Source organism: Aythya fuligula, chromosome 2, assembly GCF_009819795.1.
Source record: "Aythya fuligula isolate bAytFul2 chromosome 2, bAytFul2.pri, whole genome shotgun sequence".
Classification (NCBI taxonomy): Eukaryota; Metazoa; Chordata; class Aves; order Anseriformes; family Anatidae; genus Aythya; species Aythya fuligula.
This window is the reverse complement of record NC_045560.1, coordinates 143,435,661-143,456,853: the sequence shown is the minus strand read 5'-3', so window position 1 is coordinate 143,456,853 and position 21,193 is coordinate 143,435,661. Positions and strand designations below refer to the sequence as shown.

The following is a 21,193-nucleotide window of genomic DNA, read 5'->3' as shown; positions in this document are numbered from 1 at the left end:
TTGCTTTTGCTTTTCTTGCAGTCATTCAAATTGTATGACTCCCATCTGAAACCAGAAAACTTAAAACTGTCTGCAATCCCACCCAGAAAAGAATCTTTTTTGACATTTACTTAAATAATGCCAAATTTTTGAATTCTGAAAAGGAAATCTTAATCTTTCTAGTCTTTCAAAGATGTGGTCATCCAAATTTGTGTCAAGACGCTGCTTGTTACTCCTGAATTTAATATTTAAATTTTTATCTGCAAGTTTCATGATTTTGCATAGAAGAAACACTGACTCAGCTCTCTGAACTACCATGAAGCTACCTCACTACTGTGGTTTGGTAATTGTCTGCCAATTTCACACAGACCCTAGAGCAAGTGAGATGGCAGATGCATTTCTGAAGTCTAGAAGTTCATAATAGTTCATAATAGTTCATAGTTCAGTTTCCATGTTCCAGGAAAGATCTTGTTTATAATCAAGCTCACTTAAGTCATATTTGAAGAGCTGGAGTATATGATCCATCCGTTTTTTATAATAATTTTCTTGGCACTGAGATTATAAATTCTAACATATATTTACATGATATAAACAAAAAGTATTTTCTCTCTTTCTCTTTTTCCTTTTCTTTCTCTTTTTCCTCTCCCTCTCCCTCTCCCTCTCCCTCTCCCTCTCCCTCTCCCTCTCCCTTTTCCTTTTCCTTTTCCTTTTCCTTTTCCTTTTCCTTATTGATGTAAGGACAGTTAATCTTTTTGCTTCGTTAAATGTATCTGTTGGCAAGCTAGGAGCTATAGTAAACATCCTGGAAAAGCTCCAAGGCTGTTGTTGTACCCTACTCAGTCCATCAGCAACAGAGAACTAATCTTTCAGAACATAAATAGCTGATTCACACTGAGATCTACTAAAATATCCAAAAACTGGTAATGCACATGAAGAGCTGCCATAGAAATAAAGCAGCCAATACTGACTCTGAAGTAAAACGTCTTCAGCAATAGACATAGCTTACTTTCAGCTGTAATGTATTAAAATGCTACTTCACACAGAAATTCCCACCTATATACAGTTATGTTAAGATAATTTACAAAATAGACATTGACTCTGTGTGTTAACAACTGATTTTGGCTGGTTTATAGCTGCTTTGTAGTTTGTTTATTTTTCAAGTGTTCAATAACTTTGCTCTCCAGCAGTGTGATTACAAAACTGCTGTAATTACTATGTAATTACTATGGAATTTTTACTTTACAAAATGTGGTACATCCTTCTTTTATGCATACTAGGAAAATATGTAGCATTTTTTATGACTGATTTGGTTTCATAAATCAAAAAATTTAAATTTACTATATATAGTATAATCTGGTATCCTCATACATTGCATAATGAAGGGTTTTACACTACCAATGCTAGCAGAAAGGGTACTATGCATTTCAGTTTGACAGAGAATGATTAAACCTAAAATGCAAGATCAACAATGACTTCACAGATGACTAGCTCCTCAGATAGTTCCTTTGCAGGCTAAAATATCATGCTCACATCTAGCTCCTAAAATCACTGAGAAGTGTGAGTAAATAGTATCTTCAACCACAGAAAACAGTATTTTAGAACAAAACATAAACATGTTACCTTTAATTTGATACTCGTGTGGTTTTTTTTTGTTTGTTTGTTTGTTTGTTTTTGAATCTCAGATTTATTCTGTAAAATCAGAAATATCAAGATCAATTAGGCTAGACTCCAAAGTTCTAGTTCACTGGAGTCTCTTATTTAGGAGGCCAGAACTACTTCTTTGAGAGCTGCATTAAGGCAGCTATATTCAGTGAGAGATGTTTTTTTTTTTCTTTCAGTGCCTGTTTTTTTGATTTCCTGTGATACTACTTGTCTTTATACCCAACTAGCAAAGAAACGAAAACTCATTAGTTGATATTCATCTCATGTCTCATTCCTTAATGTGATAAAATAGATGTATTTAAATGATAATCACATCAGATCAATCTCTATTTCTGTTCTTGTACTCTTTGTGAAGGTGTATAACCCTGCAATCAACATTTTCAGATCTGGTTCTACCTAGTACCCAATTTTCAACAATTTTGATTGCCCAGTAGCTCCTTGTTAGCTTCCCGATGAAACATCTGCATACTTAGTACGCCTAAATATCAGATCCATACTTAAGTGCTTCATTATGGATATGTAATTTGAAACCTAAAATAGAAATGATTAGCAACACATCATTGCAATAAAGCAAAGTTATAGACAGAGATAGTATGAGAGGACAGGGTGAGCAGTATAGACATATACCTGAATGGTTCAGATCCAGGTGTAACGTGATTTGAAAAAGAAGGAACATATGTTTCACAATCAGTGATTATTTAAAATACTTTTCTTTGAAATGTTTGGACATAAGCATATGATTAAATGGAGTGTATTATTTTTCATTATCTTAGAAAATAAATAAAAGTAAAAAGGCCTGTCAACATCTCTTTCTCTGTCCTTGACATATTTTCTCATCCTTGATTATTTTCAGTTGAGCTGAAACTCAGTAAAAAACTCCAAAGTATCTGACAGAGTCTGCGAGACATATACATCTACTGTGGACTTTCTTGGCATAGGAAAACAATAAAAATATTTGTGGAAACATTTAAAATATATGATTGAGTAAATAGGAATGTACTTACCAATCTTATATAAGCCCCTGGAACTGCATTAAATCGAATTAAATACTCAACAGACCACAGAAATACCCACTCTGGTCTCTTCATCTCAATACTGTAAGACTCAGTCTGTATCTTTCCTTCTTCTGTCTTTTCTTTCTCCATGTCAAATTTGGGTTAGCTTTGGTACCATTGTGCATATACTTGTTATGTTCATTTTTGAGAACGAATGCATATGAGAAATATACCTATAAAGCATGACACCCTTAAGGTGGGGAAAGGATTTAATGAGACAGAACTGAAACAGATTACTGAAATGAAAAATACCTCCCATACAGTGACAGTAGAAAATGATGAAATACAATAAAAAAAGAAGGTGTTTTTAAGAAAAATACTTGATCTACACTAATTTCCAGCAGAGTGCTTTTTATTATTATTCACAGAATAATAATAATAATCATAGATTTATTTTCACAGAATAATAATAATAATCACAGAATCACAGAATTTTCTAGGTTGGAAGAGACCTCAAGGTCATCGAGTCCATTCATTTCATCACTGCCCAATATTATAGCTTTGCTTGCTGGAGTGAGGAATGAGGGAATTGCATGTCTGCTGATTCTCTAATTCTCTGCCTTTTTTGTTGCTGTTGTTTGTTTTGTTAGTTATTGCTGTTTTTTTTTTTGTTGTTGTTGTTTGTTTGTTTATTGAAAAGTTTCTATCATCCCTTTCTTTCATAGTAGCTTCCAGGGTTTGTATAACATGTATGGGCGGTAATATGTAGAGGAGAAATGTTATAATTAATCCCTTATTTGATAATTTAATCAAGTCACTGTGTAGTTCTTCCTTTTTTGTTGTTATTTGCAGCATAATTATTTTGTTTTTTGAACAGAAGAGTTTGAGATGTGCTTTTCTATTTCCTGTTGTCCTGAGATATAAGGCAGCTTTATTCATTGTGACTAGGAAGGGGAAATACAGCTGCTAAGAAAGAAAGCAACACAGTACCTTGGACCACACAGCAAGGGGATTCAGTGAACATAGTCCTGTTTTGAATAGTGATTCCTTTTGTACTTACTGGGTTATTTTACAGTTATTAAAAAGGTATCTGGCATAGTTAAAAATCATTGACTTCAATAACAATTTTACTGAAATTTTGTGGCAGTCTTTATTCAATGTAAAGATGATAGGCATTTTTGTGCTATTCTATTGATTATGAGCAAGAAAAAATAACTTCATTTATGGATTATTCATATACTGAAAACTCTGAATGTCCTGGATGTAATAATTTATAATTAGTTATAATAGTGTTATGAAATATCATTTCATTTTTTTGAATGTCTACACTTCTTATTTAAAGCTGAAGTATAACAGTGGATTATTAGACATTATAAATAATGAAATGGTCTTGATGTTTTCACTGGAGTGGCACTGTAGGAACACAGCAATCTAACTGAAATGCTTTTTGGGGGTTTTGAGAGCAATGTTAAACATGTCAAGATTGATCTCGTCTTCATTGATGATGGGAAAGAGAGGTAGGAAAGTAGATGGTGATTATTAACAGAACAGAGTTTCCAGTTAGTGACTTTTAGTGACCAATCATGCATTCATTTCAGAAATACTCAGAAAAAAAAGGTAGCTGATATACAGGATTATTGAAGTATGTATAACAGAAATATTATTAGGACTTAAACTGCCAGGATGTGAATGTTAAAAATAATTTTGGCAGTTTGTACAGAGCTAGAAAATGTGAACAAATCTATTGAATCTATGTAATCTATTTTTAGCTCTCCTGCATACCAGAATTCAGAAATGTGGCTACAGATAATCTAAATCTCACATTTAGGTAATGTACACAAGGTATTGACTGTATTAAGCAAACAACATCACAACTAACTTCATATCAAAAAAATAAAATAAAATAAAATAAAATAAAATAAAATAAAATAAAATAAAATAAAAAATAAAAAAAAATAAAAGGACTGGTATTGAATTATTGTTTAATGTTGGAGTGGTATCTGTAAAAGGTACACTTAAAAAGTGATTGCTAGGTTAGTGTTGTAAAAGCCACAGACTTTAAGCTGTGAAGTTTTCACCAAACTTACTATATGACAGATACTATAGAATTCTTTCTTTTCTTCTTTTTTCTTTTATTGTTCAGATTTTGCCATAGCTATTTTGTGTGTTTCTGCTTTCTGTGAAAAGATTGTTTCAGCAAGCCCTTACTAAAAATGGAATTAAATTACATTTCCCTACTGTTTCTTAAAGAAAAGTCCAAAAACATACACACTCAAAAGAGATGGTTTAAATTACCTAAACATATACATTTACCATGGAAACTCCTGTTTTTAAAAATGAAACATAATAAATATAAGAAGGAAATCTAAATTCTGGATATTTACTCCCATTCAACTCAATGAAAACCAAAGGGGAAAAAAATAGTCCTAGAGCTTCTTCCTTTTGAGTATCTGTCAAAAGGAAGAAGCTCATATCTTCCAGTATGAGTATCTGTCATGTTTTCTATGTAGTCACAGAAAATGTGACTACATCTAATATAGAAAAAAAATAAACAAAAAATAAACAACAACAACAAAAAAAAAAATCATCAGTGCCTGATCAGACACTACCCACAGCATGTGATGAAAAAAAAAAAAAAAAAAAAAAGAGTGTGCTTGGATGTTCAGGGAAAGAACTACTTCAAGAAAAGTAGTTCTGTACTCTTCGGGTACAGTGAAGTTAAAGAGAAAGTTACAATATTTTAACATTAATTTAGTAAATAGAGTTATCAAATCATAAGCAAAATTTATAGATAGAATAACTAGATAAATAGGTAAGCTATAAAATATGGTGTTAGGTCAAGTCACAAGGGTTTTGTTTGTTTTATATTGATGTGATTTCAGTGTAACCACATCTAGAGAATTAAAATTTCAGATTATCTGCTTTTGATCATATGGTTGATAATCCAGACAAGAAAAGAAACAAAACAAACAAAAAGATCAATTTTTAAAAATTATTTAATTTTAAAAATTTTATTTTTTTAAAAAATATTTAAAGATCAAAAATACCTCAAATATTTTGTCTGGCAAAACTATAATTCAATATTATTTCCCATGCATTATACACAGATGCATAGCCATCACTTTTAGATTCACATATAAAAATTCACGTTTCCAAAATGCATTCTGTCAATTAACACTTAATATTGTTACTAAATAAAATATATATATTGTCTGGAAAAATACTTCTTTCTTCCAGTATAGCCTGCATGTTACAATACATCTTTGCCTCAGTACTACCATGCTAATCCTAAATGCCAGAAGTACTTGTAATGCTGTTGCACAAAACAGCATTACAGTTCTCTCTTTTTGAAATTTCATTTCATCCAATTCTCTTGATATTGCAATCACTAACTAGAATTTGGCTAAAGAATAACTTCTGGAGACAAACTCAGCCATTAAAAACATCAAGATCTTAGAGAAGCTATCACTTTCTTTGATTTCATTGATTACCCTGCCACACTTAGAATTAAAACTTTGATTTTTAACTTCTAGTCACTGGTTCTTGCTCTGTTTTTATCTGCTAGATTACAGGACCCTTGATATTAGCATCTGTTCTTATATTAGGTTTTTAAGTATTGCAATAAAGTCACATACTTCAGAGTATTCTTTTTCTTTAATATGAGCTTTTTAAGTCTTAATATAAAATATTTTGTTCCAGATTATAAATTATTTTGTTATTCTTTTGTGTTTTTATCATTTTGTGAGTGTCATGAATCCTAAATGTTTTCTATGCTGTAAAGAGAAGTAATTATAACCACCTGAATATTGCATTTGCCCCTTTCTGCAGTCATATCTCAGTCTGAGCCCATTTTATTTTGTTGTCTAGTGCATTTTTTTCATAGAATCACAGAAATATTGACCAATATCTTGTGCAGTCATGTTGCCCAAATTGCTTGAAGCAAAAATATTTTCTTGCTGGTAAATCAGGTTAGCTGTGACCATCTTTAGTTGTATCTTGAAAGCCATTGAAGAAGATGTTTCCTTGGTGTCTTTGAGAAGTGCTCTTATGTTGCACTACTGTCCTGGTGAAAAATGTTTTCGTGACACTCAGCCTGAAATTCTCAAGTTGCTATCTGTATCCACTGACTTCTTTTTAACTGCCTTTCAAGTCGCTGCAGGCTTCTTCTCTGAGCCTTCTGCATCTGCATCTGCTGAATTTCAACCAGTCAGTTCCCTGTTTATATCAATCCATATATGAAGTCACTTCACTCCATGCCAGACTTTGTTCTTTTTCTTATTGAACTTTACGAGGTTTCTATTGGTTCAGTCCTCCAGTTCACTAAGGTTTAAACTGTCATTTGGCATATCAGTATTTCTTCATGGTTCACTCTTATCTGCAAATTTGCTAACAGTGCACTGAGTCACCCAGACTGTTCATGAAGATGTTGGACAGTATGGGTCCTAATGCTGACTGATGGGTTATTTCAGTTTCTATTATGCTCATAATGATCAGTAATGTTCATCCTGCCTACACTGCATCATCTGCCAAATGAGAATGCAATGGAAAATTATACCAAAAGCCTTACTAAAGTCAAGTTATGCTAAACCAACTGCTTTCACTTACCTTGTCCGCGCAGCCAGTCATTTCTTCTTTGTAAGGAAATTTAAAAGGTGAGAGTGTCTGCACCCTTAAGATTATCCAGTCAAGGATCCTTTCAATACAAAAGAGGATAATAAATAAGTAAAAGGAAAAACAAATGCACACAGAGACACAATCACAGAATGGCTGAGGTTGGAAGGGACCTCTGAATCTCCTGATCACCATCTTATCCTCCACATGCTTGGAGATGACCTCCAGGATGAGCTGTTCCATCACCTTTCCAGGGATAGAGGTGAAGCTGACTGGCCTGTGGTTGCATGGGTCCTCCTTTTTTGCCCTTTTTGAAGACTGATATGACATTGGCTTTCTTCCCATCCTCAGGCACCTCTCCTTTTCTCCACAACCTTTCAAAGATGATGGAGAGTGGCCTAGCAATAACATCAGCCACACACGTGTGCATTCCATCAGGGCCCATGAATTTGTGAATGTCAGGTCTGAGATTCCTGAGGGCTGACCATAGCAATAAAGGCTGAAGCAAAAAAGGCATTGAGCAACTCTGCCTTCTCTGTATCCTTTGTCACCAGGGCACCCAACCCATTCAGTAGTGGGCCAACATTTTCCCCGGTCTTCCTTTTCCTACTGATGTATTTGAAGGAGCTCTTCTTGTTGTCCTTGACATCCCTTGCCAGATTCAATTCCAAATGGTTCTTAGCCTTCCTTGTTGCATTCCTGCATACTATGAAAAAATCCATATATTCCTCCCAAGTGGCCTTTCTCTTTTTACACATACTGTAAATGTCCTTCTTCTTCCTTCTTCTGTCTGAGCTTCACCAGGAGCTCCCTGCTCATCCTGCACCCTTTGCTTCCTTTCTTACTCATAGGGATGCACCAATCTTGAGCTTTGGAGGATGTGAAGTCTTGGACTCCTCTTCCTTCTAGGGCCTTAACCCGTGGATTCTTCCAAGTAGATCCCTGAAAAGTCCAAAGTTTGCTGCCCTGAAGTCCAGGGCTGCAATCTTACTTTTTGCCCAGCTTCCTCCTTGCCAGGTCGTGAACTACACCACGTCATAGTCACTGCAGCCAATGTTGTCCTTGACCCTCACATCTCCTACTAGACTTTCCTCATCTGTTAATAGAAGGTCCAGCAGAACACCTCTCCTTGTTGGCTTCTCCACCAACCATGTCAAAGTTGTCATCCATACACTGCAGGAACCTCCTGGACTGTTTGTGCCTAGCTGAATGGTCTTCCCAGCAGGTATCTGTGTGGTTGATGTCCCCCATGAGAACCAGGGCTTGTGACTGAGAGGTTATTTCCAACTGTCTGAAGAAGGCTTCATCTACCTCCTCTTCCTGATTAGGTGGCCTGTAGCAAACACCCACAACAGTATCAGCCATGGTACTGGCTGATACTTAAACCCTTTAATCCTTACGCATAAACTCTCCGCTCACTCTTCATCCACCCCTAGGCAGAGATCCATGCATTCCAGTTACTGTCTCATATAAAGAACTCCACTGCCTCACCTTCCAGCAGTCCTCTTTCTTTTCTATATGAGGTACCATGATTAAGGTAGCCAGACCCTGGAAGATAACGCCAACAATCTAAACGTTGTTTGGCTTCCTTCACTTGGTCATAGCCAGAGTTCTCCTAACCAGAAGGACTGAGATAATCCCCTTTGCTCTCACCCTCAGAATCCCTTAGAAATTCTAGATCTCCTTAAGGCCATATTACTATCCTTTGGTGAAAAGCATGAGGCAGCATTTGTGTAGCTGAACAAACAGCTCTTGCTCTGAGAAATTACAGTCTGGGCATTAGGAAAGAAGCAAACTTTACAGGACTGTAGGTCTGGCTTGTAAGAAGGGGGGATGTGCTAGGCAGAGTGTGTATCTAACCATTAGTACAACTCAAAGGCTCTGTATGGCTTTTGTGTTGCTTTAATAACACTATGCAAAAACAAAGTTAAAGATTGTTCCTGCATCCAAGGGTTTACAGTTGTATTTTAGAAAAAATATGGAAAAAAAAATCAGCAAAATAGAACTTCTCTTCCTTCTTATATTTTAGGTTTTTGTATTAACAAAATAACGTATCATTTGTAGTTAAAAAGATATGCACTTGATTATTAACAGTATTTTATTCTACCATAACTATGCATTTGACCTTACTTGTTGCCAGTTGGGTACTACATTTTCTTTTCTAAATCCTAAAAATTAGATAAATAAATAAGAGCTAATTGATTAAAGAGCCACATGGAGAACTATGCCTAGTTTTGTTCCAAGCATAATGGCTGGAGATAAATTCATCAGTTATAACATATGCAAAACCTCATTACTGGAAAGTTAAAAACAATTAGCAATCTATCATTTCTTCTGCTTTATGTCATACTTAGTTATTATTATTAATTTTTTTTAAAAAAAAAGACAATATTTCAGTGTTTTGTTTAGTTTATTTCTTTTAGAATAATGTTGCTAAATAAACCATGTTTATCAACCTGTTCATATCAAAATTTAATTAAGACAGTAATTAATTTGAAATCTTAATTATCTATCAGCCTTACTTTATTCTTTTCATATATATTCAATGTCATTTTTCATGAACAATATATATATATTGTTCATGAAAAATGAACAATATATATTATATAATATATATATATTGCATTGCAATATATATATATATTGACATTGCAGGTCTTGAAAGACATTTACCAAGAGATTCTGATGTTTTCTTTGTGAATCTACATTAATCAGCTACAGGATAAATACAATACATGGACAAAAACAAATCTGAAGACAATCTAATTTAAGATTCACATTTTGATCCCATGTCTAGGGAAGTAGAGATAACTGTAATCCAATAAAGCTGAAACTGTATTCTTTAGAAACTAATGCAGTGTTCATTAAAGTATCAAATTAAATGCATCTCCATGTTTATAAACTGTTTCTTCCTTCACACTTTTCTTAAATTATAGTTCAATGAAATTTTGAAGCAGTAATGCACAATAGCACACTTTGAAATATCCATAGTGCTTATAAAAATTAAACTACTGATGCTGAACATGCATATCAATAATATAGAACTCTGGCCCAAGAACAGACACGTTTTTTCATCTTAATAGATTTTCAAAGTTTGCTAGTTTTTCATATGAGTTAAATGTATAGTTCCATTAAATCTATAGTTAAATGTATAGTTCAGCCTGGAAATAAGTGAATGTTTTTTAGGTTTGTAATTAAGCTCCCAGTTGTGTCAGTCACTGATGTTATCCAGAACAATACCATTATAACATTATCATTTTGCTGTGTTTATAATGAGACTTTTTTTTTTTTCTTTAAGAATAAAGAAGTAATTACTTACTAAATACTACAGTTCTCTGCCTGTTGAAAATGAAATAGAATTTTCTGCAAGGTGTTTGGCGGCTTTGGATTTTTGGTGGTTTGCTTTGTTTCTAATATGTATGCTTATTTAAAAACAGTTCTTAACAGAAGATTGCTCTATAGCCAATAACGCCACTCAAGCAAACTTCTTCGTAAATTTAGACAACTTTGAGAATGAGTGGAATAACTCTATGAACTAGATTAGATGCCTTGTTCAAGGCACCGGATGCCAGGCAATTAAAAAAAAAAAAAAAAAAGAAAAAAAAAAAAAGTCAAAATAATTGAAAGCAAATATATCTACAAATGAATACAAGTCTTCTAGTCGAGACATTCTCATGTGGTAATTCTGCTTTCCTGTTGATGAACCTCTATACATGAACAGGAAGAAAAAGCAGTACTCCTTTGTTGCAATATTGACAGCAGGCCTCTAAAATCCCACGGACCATAAATTGCATGTCAGAGCTAAAATGAATTAGCTAAGCTTTTTAGTTCATGCTTAGGTGTTACTGAAAAAGTTGTCCCAATATATTGACATGATTTTAAAACTTCTTTTTAAAATGAGGCTCAAAAATGTTTCAAAGCCCAAAGTTTCCTTTTTTTTTTTTTTTTTTTTTTTTTTTTTTTTTTTTAATAAAGAACGTAATCCTAAAGAAAAATCGCAATGAATTATTGATACATTTTTTGGTCTAAAGAACTAGATGATTACGTAATTTAAAAACATCGGTGCATTTTCAAAGCATTTAAAGAAAAAAAAATCTAAATATAATGACAATTAAATTATTAAAATGTAAAAATAATATTTATATTATTAATATAAATATTTACATATTTATTAAAGTTAGTTAAAGAAGAAATTAAGAAATTGAAACAGTAAGATTACAAAGATCTTTCTTTCTCTCTTCCTCTGTTTAAATTAACACATATGCTACTTTTCCCTTACTCTCCTGTTAATGTGCCTCTGAGGCATGTGTGTTCTTAGTTCTTTCAGGGCAAGATACCATTGTCACTTGCAACATTCAATTTCCAGTCTCTCTAAAGAGATGATCAACACTGATGCACTTAGTGGCTGATTTTGTGATGAAGACATGTATCATCTGAGAAATGATTTGAAACCATGGTATAAGGAAATGCTCCTTTCAACATGAACATCGCTGGGTCTGAACTGGTGACACAGAAATGAAAGCCTCTGCTTTATACTTATTCCTTTCAGTGTCTTGTCTCTCTAGTTTACTAGTTATTAGTAAGTAAACAGATGACAAGAATAAGATGTTTATAGATGAGCAGTGTTGTAAAATAACAGCATGTTATGTCATCTTTATTTACAGTAGAACATTGCTCAATTTTGTGCTTGTCATGAGAGCTCCTATAGCTAGCAATAAGACTGTGTTATTCTGGGTATGAAGTGTCTTAAATTTTTTTTTCTACTTTCATCCACAATTCTGCTAGTCACATCTAAAATACATTCAAAATTTAAATATTGTTGAGGTGTATTGAAATTCACCTTGAAATATACCTCCTTACACCTCGACCTTTTCCGGGGCTCAGCATTCCCTTGAAAGGATCCTTTTTACTGAAACCTTCAATTAAATATATTTATTTATATACTATTAAATACCTTTTAAAGTACAGTATAAATACTAATAATGTTCATAAAGCCAGGAAAAGTTGAGCAAAACCAAGGACTTAATTGGAAAAAATAAATCAAAAGAGGAAGAATCTCTTGGAAGATGATAACAGAAATTAAGAAAGAAGCTAAGTGTTCTCAAAGCAGACTTGGTTTTAAGTGCAAACTGGCACAAAAACACTGGTACATTGGTTTTTGTGGGCAATACATTTCAATTTTGACCAATGTGTCAAGACAAATATGCACTGTTTTAGAGAAGTTTTTCAGAGAGGCAACCACCAATTTGGTAAGATTAAACCAGAACTAGAGAGCAGGCTAAGGAACTGCATAAACAGTGCTTATGTGACTTTTAGAATAAAATAGTATTGTTGCTTTTGAAATGTTACTGGCTTAGTCTGGTCCCCAGCCACACATCCCTTTCTCCCTCCCTCTTTGGCTGCTGCAGCATTCACAAAGCAATGCAGACAGATTAGGGAATTAGTATGGTTGAATACATATTGCATTGCCTCCACTTGTACCCCCATCTTTTTCTCTGATCCAGCTTTCTGCATGGCTCAAAAATGCTAACAGCCTAAGGCATGCATGGGAAACATAGCTGGTAGCGTGAAAAAAAAAACATTGCTCTTTTGCCTTAATTTAAAACATTTACCAAACTGCATCTTGATGCAAAATGTGTAATGCAGAGAGACAATAAGAGATTATAACAGTCCTGTTTTACCACTTGTCTGTCCTTGCTATTGTGTAATGCCTGTAGGCACATTTACTGAATGCACAAAACTGGCTCTCCCATTAAAAGAAAATGTATCATAATATCGTGGATTCCCAAGCTTGTTTTGGGTTACAAAGAAAAAAAAAAAAAGTCATATTTGGATCTGGGTTTTTGATGAAACTATTATACAGTGTTGTTATACAATAATGTATATATTTACTTGAAACCAGTTTGATCACTATACAGATTTGAAACGATAAATTAAAAAGAAAAAAATATCCCAAAGATTACACATATATTACAGATTGGAAATAGTTACGAAAGAAACTTAATTTAAGAAACTTAAGAAACTTAAGAAGTTGCAATATAACATATAATTTGTACTTTTTTTTTTTTTTTTCTCCCTAGGCTGCCTCCATTTCTCATGAAATTTAGGTCTCCTTTCAGTCCCCAGTCCTTCTTATTTTAAGGTTGTCTTTCACTTGTAAATTACTTCAGAATATGTTTTCACTGCTCCCTTCTAAGAGATGTTTGTTTGTTTGTTTGTTTGTTTTTCCTCCTCTCTCTATCTGCTAGAATTCCATTCAGGTTCATTTATTAGATAGATAGCAGGTCCTTAATTTATGCTGTTCATGATATGAATCAGTCTTTTTCTCCTATACTACTTGTGTCATAAATGCAAATTAAAAAAATATTGCCTTATTCCCTGGAATTGGAATACTTTCATGCTAGATTATTTAAAATCACTTTAACTGTTATTTCGTCACCTCATTCCTCATTCCAGCCAAGTACACTATCTTGCAGGTAACATTTTTAAAGCCTACTACGTCAGTTTATAAATCCTCTTACATGATTCACAAAGCTTGCAGTACACAGTTACAGTGCTGATGTCAATATCTTACTTTGTCCTTGTAGACTTCCTATATAGGAAAGAACAGAAATAAACATTTCTAGGGTACAATCTCTGGAATTCTAAATGTTGGACTAGATGATCGTAGTGGTCTTTTCCAACCTAAATGATTCTATGTTTCTATGATCTCACTACTTTCCTCAATACTTTTCATAAAGCAAGCATAAGCAAATGGTACGTGTAAGCATCCAGGTTAGTCACACTTAGCTGCACCTGTACCGTTTCTTTTTCTTTTTTTTTTTTTTCATCTTTGATAGAGTGTATGACATGAAATGATAGTCTTAGCATTTTTTAACCCTTGCTGCCACAGAAATTTTCATCAATTTAAAGGGCTGTATTGTCACATGAGTGCAGGTGACATGGTGGAAAAGATAGGTATAGATGGCATTATCAATGTTCCTGCCTTCAGGTCACATTTGTTGTTACCTTACGAACAGATGAACACCACATTGACTCCACAGGTCACCTGGGGATTTTGACTGGTGGAACTGATAAAAGGCTACAACTGTTTCATGATCAGACCTTTAGGACAAGTCAGACTCTTACATCATGCTACCTGCAACTAATTTGTCTGAACATTTCACATTATTTGCTTGTTGATTTTTCTAATTACTTTGGCCTTCTTGCAATGAAGACAAGACTAGATTTTGGCATATTTCTGAATTTGTCCAGTTCTTTGAACATCTGAAGCTAGGAAGCTCATTATTCTCAGAATGTGCTTTTTTTTTTTTTTTGTGGACTTAGCATTATGTCTACAGATCTGACCTAAGTATGCATTTTTCCATTCCTGATCAAAATTAGGATGTCATTATGGTTCATCTGATCCATTGCTTCTTTTTTTAACTTGGAGAGTAAATGAATTATATAAAAATTGTATAAATCAGTTCTGTTCATAGATTTTAAGCAAGAAGGAAAAACAAAGGACAAATGCAATGAATTAAATGTTGTTTTTCTCTATGCCATTTAAGAAATGCAAAGCCAAAATGATTTTCTAGTTAACATCATTTTAATGAACATTGCTAATTGCAATCATATCATTTTAAGATAAAAAATTTAAATTAACAATATAAATAAAAATGCAATGACCACTACTATAATTTCAAATAGTAGATTTGTAACTAAGTTATCATACTTAGTTGGTTACTTTTAATATTTGTAATACTGAGTTCAAAATGGAGTCTCTTTCTTATGATTTGTATTATAAAAAGTAGAAAAACATGGTGGTTAGAGCTAAAATTTGGAAAAATATTTGTAACATAATTGATTTGTTTTTAATGCCAAGAATTCTTTTGTTTGTAGTATGCATAATCCTAAGCACAAAAACGCATAGATGATTCTCCATTACAATATACTTGCATTATGGTAATTATTTTTTTATCCATTTTCTGAAGTTAATGCAATAGATATTGAGTGCAAGCAAAACTCATAATATTGATTGTGACTTTCCTTTCTAAAAGTATAATTGTTCCACTTTATCATCTAGTGAAATGAAATTAAGTGAAATCTAATGAAATCTAACATTTTAGATATTTTTTAAAGTATCATTAATTTACATGTCATTTTACAAAGAAATGTAAAATGTCTCCTGTTCCTAAATTGTTTTTAAGTTGAATGTGCTGCACAGCATACACAAGACAAAGGGCTGAGAGATTGATTCTGCTGTATACTTTTATGATCTACAGGATATATATATATATTTTTTTTTTTTTTGTATGATTTACTTTATTGAAATCATATTTCCTACTATTATCCAGCTCCTTGAAGAACCCTGGTTTCTCATAGCAGAATCAAGGGGAAGACTGAGAATTTGTAGAGTCCCAGGCCCTATTAAAGAGATCTGATTACTTGCTGGGTCTTATTTCCCCCACAACATTACTGATATGACCTTTTGATAAGGATCTCTGGTGGTGACTTTTTGGGAAAGCTTTTTACTGTTCATAGAATCATAGAATCATTAAAGTTGGAAAAGATCTTCAAGATCATCTGGGCCAATCATCACCCTACTACCAATGTCATCCACTTAACCATGTCCCTAAGCACCAGGTCCAACTTTTCCTTGAACACCCCCAGGGACGGTGACTCTATCATCTCCCTGGGCAACCTGTTCCAATGCCTACTCTTTCTGAGAAGAAATGTCTCCTAATTTTCAACCTTAATCTCCCCTGGTGCAACTTGAGGCCAATCCCTCTAGTCCTATCACTAATTATCTGTGAGAAGAGGCCAACCCTCAGCTCCCCACAACTTCCTTTCCATTAGTTGTAGAGAGCAATAAGGTCTCCCCTGAGCCTCCTCCAGACTAAACAATCCCAGTTCCCTCAACCACTCTTCATGGGACTTGTGTTCCAGGTCCTGCACCAGCTTTGCAGCCCTTCTTTGGTCATGTTCCAGGACCTCAGTGTCCTTCTTGTAGTTAGGGGCCCAAAACTGAGCACAGTGCTTGAGGTGTGGCCTCACCAGAGCACAGTACATGGGAACAATCACCTCCCTGGGGTCCTGCTGGGTATTCTATTCCTGATGCAAACCAGGATGCCATTGGCCTTCTTTGCCACCTGGGCACACTGCTGGCTCATGTTCAGGTGAGCTTCAATCAGCACCCCCAGATCCTTTTCCTCTACAGAGATTTCTAGCTACTCTCTCCCAAGTCTGTAGCGCTGCATGGGATTCTTGTAGCCAAAGTGCAGGACCTGGCACCTATCCATGTTGAACCTCATCCCATTGGCTTCTGCCCATCAACCCATCCTGTCCAGGGACTTCCTTCCAGCAGATCAACTCCAACTTGATTATAGTGACATGAAAAATGAAAACTAAGAAAATAAAATAGGCATTAAAGCCTTCCTGAGAAAGTCACTATTGAAGCCAAAAAAATTGCAAGACTGGACAAAGGACTCAGAAAGGACTCAAAAGAACACAGAAAATGTCAGTCAAGGTTTTAATTGTACATTTGACAAAGATTTTGGATTTTTTTTTTCTTTTCTTTACTTGGAAGAATAACTAAAAGGCAAGTTTGAACTTTTATACCTAAATCTATACAAAGGGTATTGTGAAGTTTCATGCATGCAGTAACAGGTTTTTTTGGTTGTTGTTTTTTTTGAGCCCGTCAGTCATTATTGAGATTTTACTTATTATTCTCAAATCATGACAACTTCTCCTCTCTTTCCTCCTTCTACACCTCCTCTGTCCCCAACCCGTCTACACCGTTGTCTGTGTAGACAAGGTGGGACCCAGGATGCTTCCTTTCAGAAAGGAACTTCCTTTCAGATACAGTGATATTTCAAAAATAATCTCTCCAGGGTCTTTAACTGACAGCTTGTCTGACATAGAAAATCTAGAGGATTCTAGGTCACTTCTCTGCTGTGAACTATTGAGCAGAAACTTTGAATTAAAAATGTTTCTTGTCAGCATTTCTGCTGGGTACAACAGCATAACAGCAGCAAAACTGATAAGATGTTTTTTAAATTGTGAAGGAGGAACTGTTCAGGCCCTTTCAGTTTTCAAACGCAAAGAGTCCAAGGCCTTTGACTCCAAGGCTGACAGGAACATTGTATTTTTATTTTCTATTATATGTTTGTGTGAATGGCAGAGGAGCTGTGATGTCTGGGGGTATCTTCTCAAGCTTATAGGCTCCCACAAAAATGGGCTTGTAAAAGAAAGAGGATAGTGAACTAGTCTTTAAAATCTTTCTCATCTTACCTTCTGGCTTCCTTTCTCCTTACCATTTTCCTTTACTGTTTTATCTCCAGCCTGTATTTGAACATAGATACAGAAATGAAAGTAGAGATACTGACATACAAAGTTAGTGACAATGCACCTCTTACCAGTTTGTTCACAAGCATAGCTTTTGTTTATCTTCTGTTTGTGTGAAAAGCAGGCTTTGAGCTGGTATTCCCTTCTTATCATTTCCACTAGCACGATATGGTTTAGATTGCATGAAAAATTTTGGGTAGTAACTGAGATGTATCATATAGGGGTTTTGAATACAGTAGCAAGGTAGCAACATAAATATAGTCTGTGTGCAAAGCAATCTTCTTTTCAGAATAAGTGGTTTATTTAGGATATGCCTAACTGGAATCTTTATAAAGGTAACTAGGAATGAATTCTATTCATGTTAGCAACAATGACAAATGGTTTGATAGGACAGTGTTAGTACAATGAACCTTCAGTGAGCTGGGATAGTGATGTTTGATATTTTAGTGGAAAAATATTCCAGATAAAGCTGTAACAAAAGAAGAAAAAATGAAGAGTAAGTAAAATCAAATGTTGTATATGTTCTGTTTTACCTGCTTCTGCATTACAGGATTTATGTTTATTTATTTATTTGCTATATCTGTTCAACAACCAAATTCTGCCTGTAGGTTCTGGCATAGCTGCCTACAAAGTGCAGCTGAGGGTAAAATTTACCTTCTAATTTGGAATGACTGACCACATATTATGATAATCAAATGATACATTTAACTTGGAGAAGAAAAATATGTTAGAATGTTTGGCAGCCAATAATAAGGAAACAAAACTTTGCTTGTATATCTCAAATTGTCAGTCCTTTTTCAGGATACCAAATGCAAGGAAATATCTTCTAATGCAAATTGACAGCCTTGCAGCACTCCAGAGGGCCACAGGACTTAGAATAAATCCTTGCATTTGGTTCATTTGTACATCAACCATTTACACGAATATGAATTTTATGGGTGAATTGAAGGCATGATTACCAAGCCAACTATACAAAATTTATTATATGTTATATATAATAATAATAAATATACACATAATGTGGAAGTTGTTCTTTGCAGGTTATTTCATCCATTTACAGAAAAGGGAACTAAAAGCACTCCAGGTCACATTTCTTGCATTTTCCTGATTTCAACTTTGAATTTTCAAATAATATGATGGAAATGATCAGTATTCTATGCATATGCTCTAAATATTAATTTTATTGATAATATTTTTTCATTATTTTTTACTTTATTATTTTTTCATTATTTTTTTTACTTTATTATTTTTTCACTTTATTATTTTTTCATGGTGAATTTATCATTTCTAATTCATGTACATGTTAAAAAAGAACAGTGGTCATGCACTGAAAATTAAAGCTTTGTTTTGCCTTTATTAAATACATTAAATATATTCTTTCTCAATGTCCAGACTTTACCCTCTGTCAAAAATAATAAAGGACAAAATGAATTCTGATATCTGGCAATGTAATAAAATCAACTTCCAACAGGGATATCTGATGATGACTAAGATGGTATAAGACTAAGATGGTATATCTAATTATATAGGACACAGTACAGCTGCTTTCAATTTAATGCAGATTAAATAGAAAATCCTATCTGAAGTATCTGTAGTAGTTATTTCCATAGATGGAATCATTGTGAATGAAATCTAATCTGTTCTGCTGCTTGTGTAGCTGGAGGACTTCCTTAGATTTCATCTCTGAACAATTCAAAACCTGCATAATTATTTACAGAAAAAAAAAAAAAAAAAAAGTTAAGAAGTGGAAATGCATGTGGAAATAAAAGACAGAAAATAACTCAGATAAGACTTACTTCTTATATTTTAATTTTGGTAAACAATGGTTACCAAATCAATATTAAGTAATTGAATAAATATTTGATTAAATAATTGATATTAATATTAAATAAATGATTATGGGTCAGATTCATCTCCTTTAGTCACAATTGTTTAAAACATTGATGTCTGAAGGGAAGTTCTGTTCCTTTTACCATAGGTGAAGGCATGAGCTTTCCTGACTTGATTTGGACAGGCTCATTCTAAAGCTGATGTCCTTCATTAATTGTTTTTTAGAGATGCCAGTTTCAACTAATTATCAACGGACTTTAGATGAACTGTTCAGAGATATCTTTTATAGACGGCTGGATTTGTTTTCTGCTGTCCTGGAAAATTTGATTATTGTTTTTTGGTGCTGTATTTGGTTTGTTATATTGTGTTTTCAATATCTAAGCACTTGATCTAGCAAAACAGCAATGAGTGATGCATATGACCTACTTCTGTGGAGCAGGAGTAGTTTCTTCAGCTTTTTCATCATGTCTGTCTGTTGAGCAACACTTATATCAGCTTTATTAATCACAGTCTTGGAATGAACTTTAATTAAAGAGAGTTATTGTGACATGTTCACCTTTGCCTATAATAAAAGAATTAGATTTAAGAAACCCAACCTTTCTAATGGATTCTTTGGAGCTACTAATCTTCCCCAGGTGACTTGTTTTCTCTGTAACTCAGGTCATGATGACACAATCAAGGTCAGGAAGTGTACCTAAACCAAAACTTTCACAGTGAAAAAAAGAGAAAATAAAGAAAACTCAGTAGAAATTTATCTTAAGAGTTCCTGAAAATTTAAACTCTGTGTTCCAAGCATAATTGATAATTGTGTTATAAATGGTTTAAACTCGTCCAGAAATTTGTGTATATTCTGTATTAATGTCCACTGTATTGTGCCTTTTCCAAACCCAAAACATTCCTAAATGCTTTTCTTCTCTCTAATACTTTTTGAGACTTCAGAAGATTTGTCGTATGGTATATGGAGAAAAATAATATAATAAGCAGCTTATTTAATTTTAATTCAAATGTTTATGAAACTGGTCATAAAAAAAGCATGTTAATTAACAGATTTAAAAACTGATCCAGATGAAGCTGGTTCTGAAAGCATTCTGGATATTCTCAGGCCTTTAAAACACAGAATTTAAATATGAATGTGTACACAACTAAGAAATGATAGTCTTAACATTTTTAATTATATAACTGTTTGTTGTTTGTATGTAATGACTTATTTTTGTTTGTTTGTTTGTTTGTTTGTTTGTTTGTTTTAAATGAATGTTAATGTAATTTAGAGAATTAAAATTCAGGCAAGTGGCCAGGAGTTTATATGTTAAATAAATAGTCAGAAAGATAGCAATATACTTATAATCACATTAAAAAATAAATGTGAATTCTGAAGATATTTATTTAAGCTGAGGATGAATATGCCCAACCTCAGATTTTTCCTGTTTTAGTTGTCTATAAAGTAGTGTAGAAACTTCAAGTAAATAGTCTAGTCTAGGCACATCTTCTGCAGCATATAAACACACAAAAGTCTGATTGTTTAAGCACATATGTATGCAAGATATATAATCCGTGACTCACATTAGATAACATCAGGCACCTACAGTGTGTATATTTATTCTGTGACCTCAACAGTCTGGGCTTTTTTGGTGTAGGAGAAAGGAATGCTTTCAGAATGCAATTTATGTGGTCTCTATTAGTCATTTGCACTAGGAATACAAAGTCTTACAGCATCATCTTTCATCAAGCCAAACAACAGTCTTACTGGCATTCAGGTTTTGTATTCTATCTGAAAGGTGTCAGTAAAAATA

At 33.7% G+C, this 21,193-nt stretch overlaps 1 protein-coding gene across 1 annotated transcript in view; it reads left to right on the top strand.

The window, feature by feature from the left end:
• The window catches only part of CSMD3 (CUB and Sushi multiple domains 3), a 681,859-nt gene that overhangs the window by 117,219 nt on the left and 543,447 nt on the right, over positions 1–21,193 (top strand). The gene's annotated exons all lie outside the window — the stretch shown is intronic.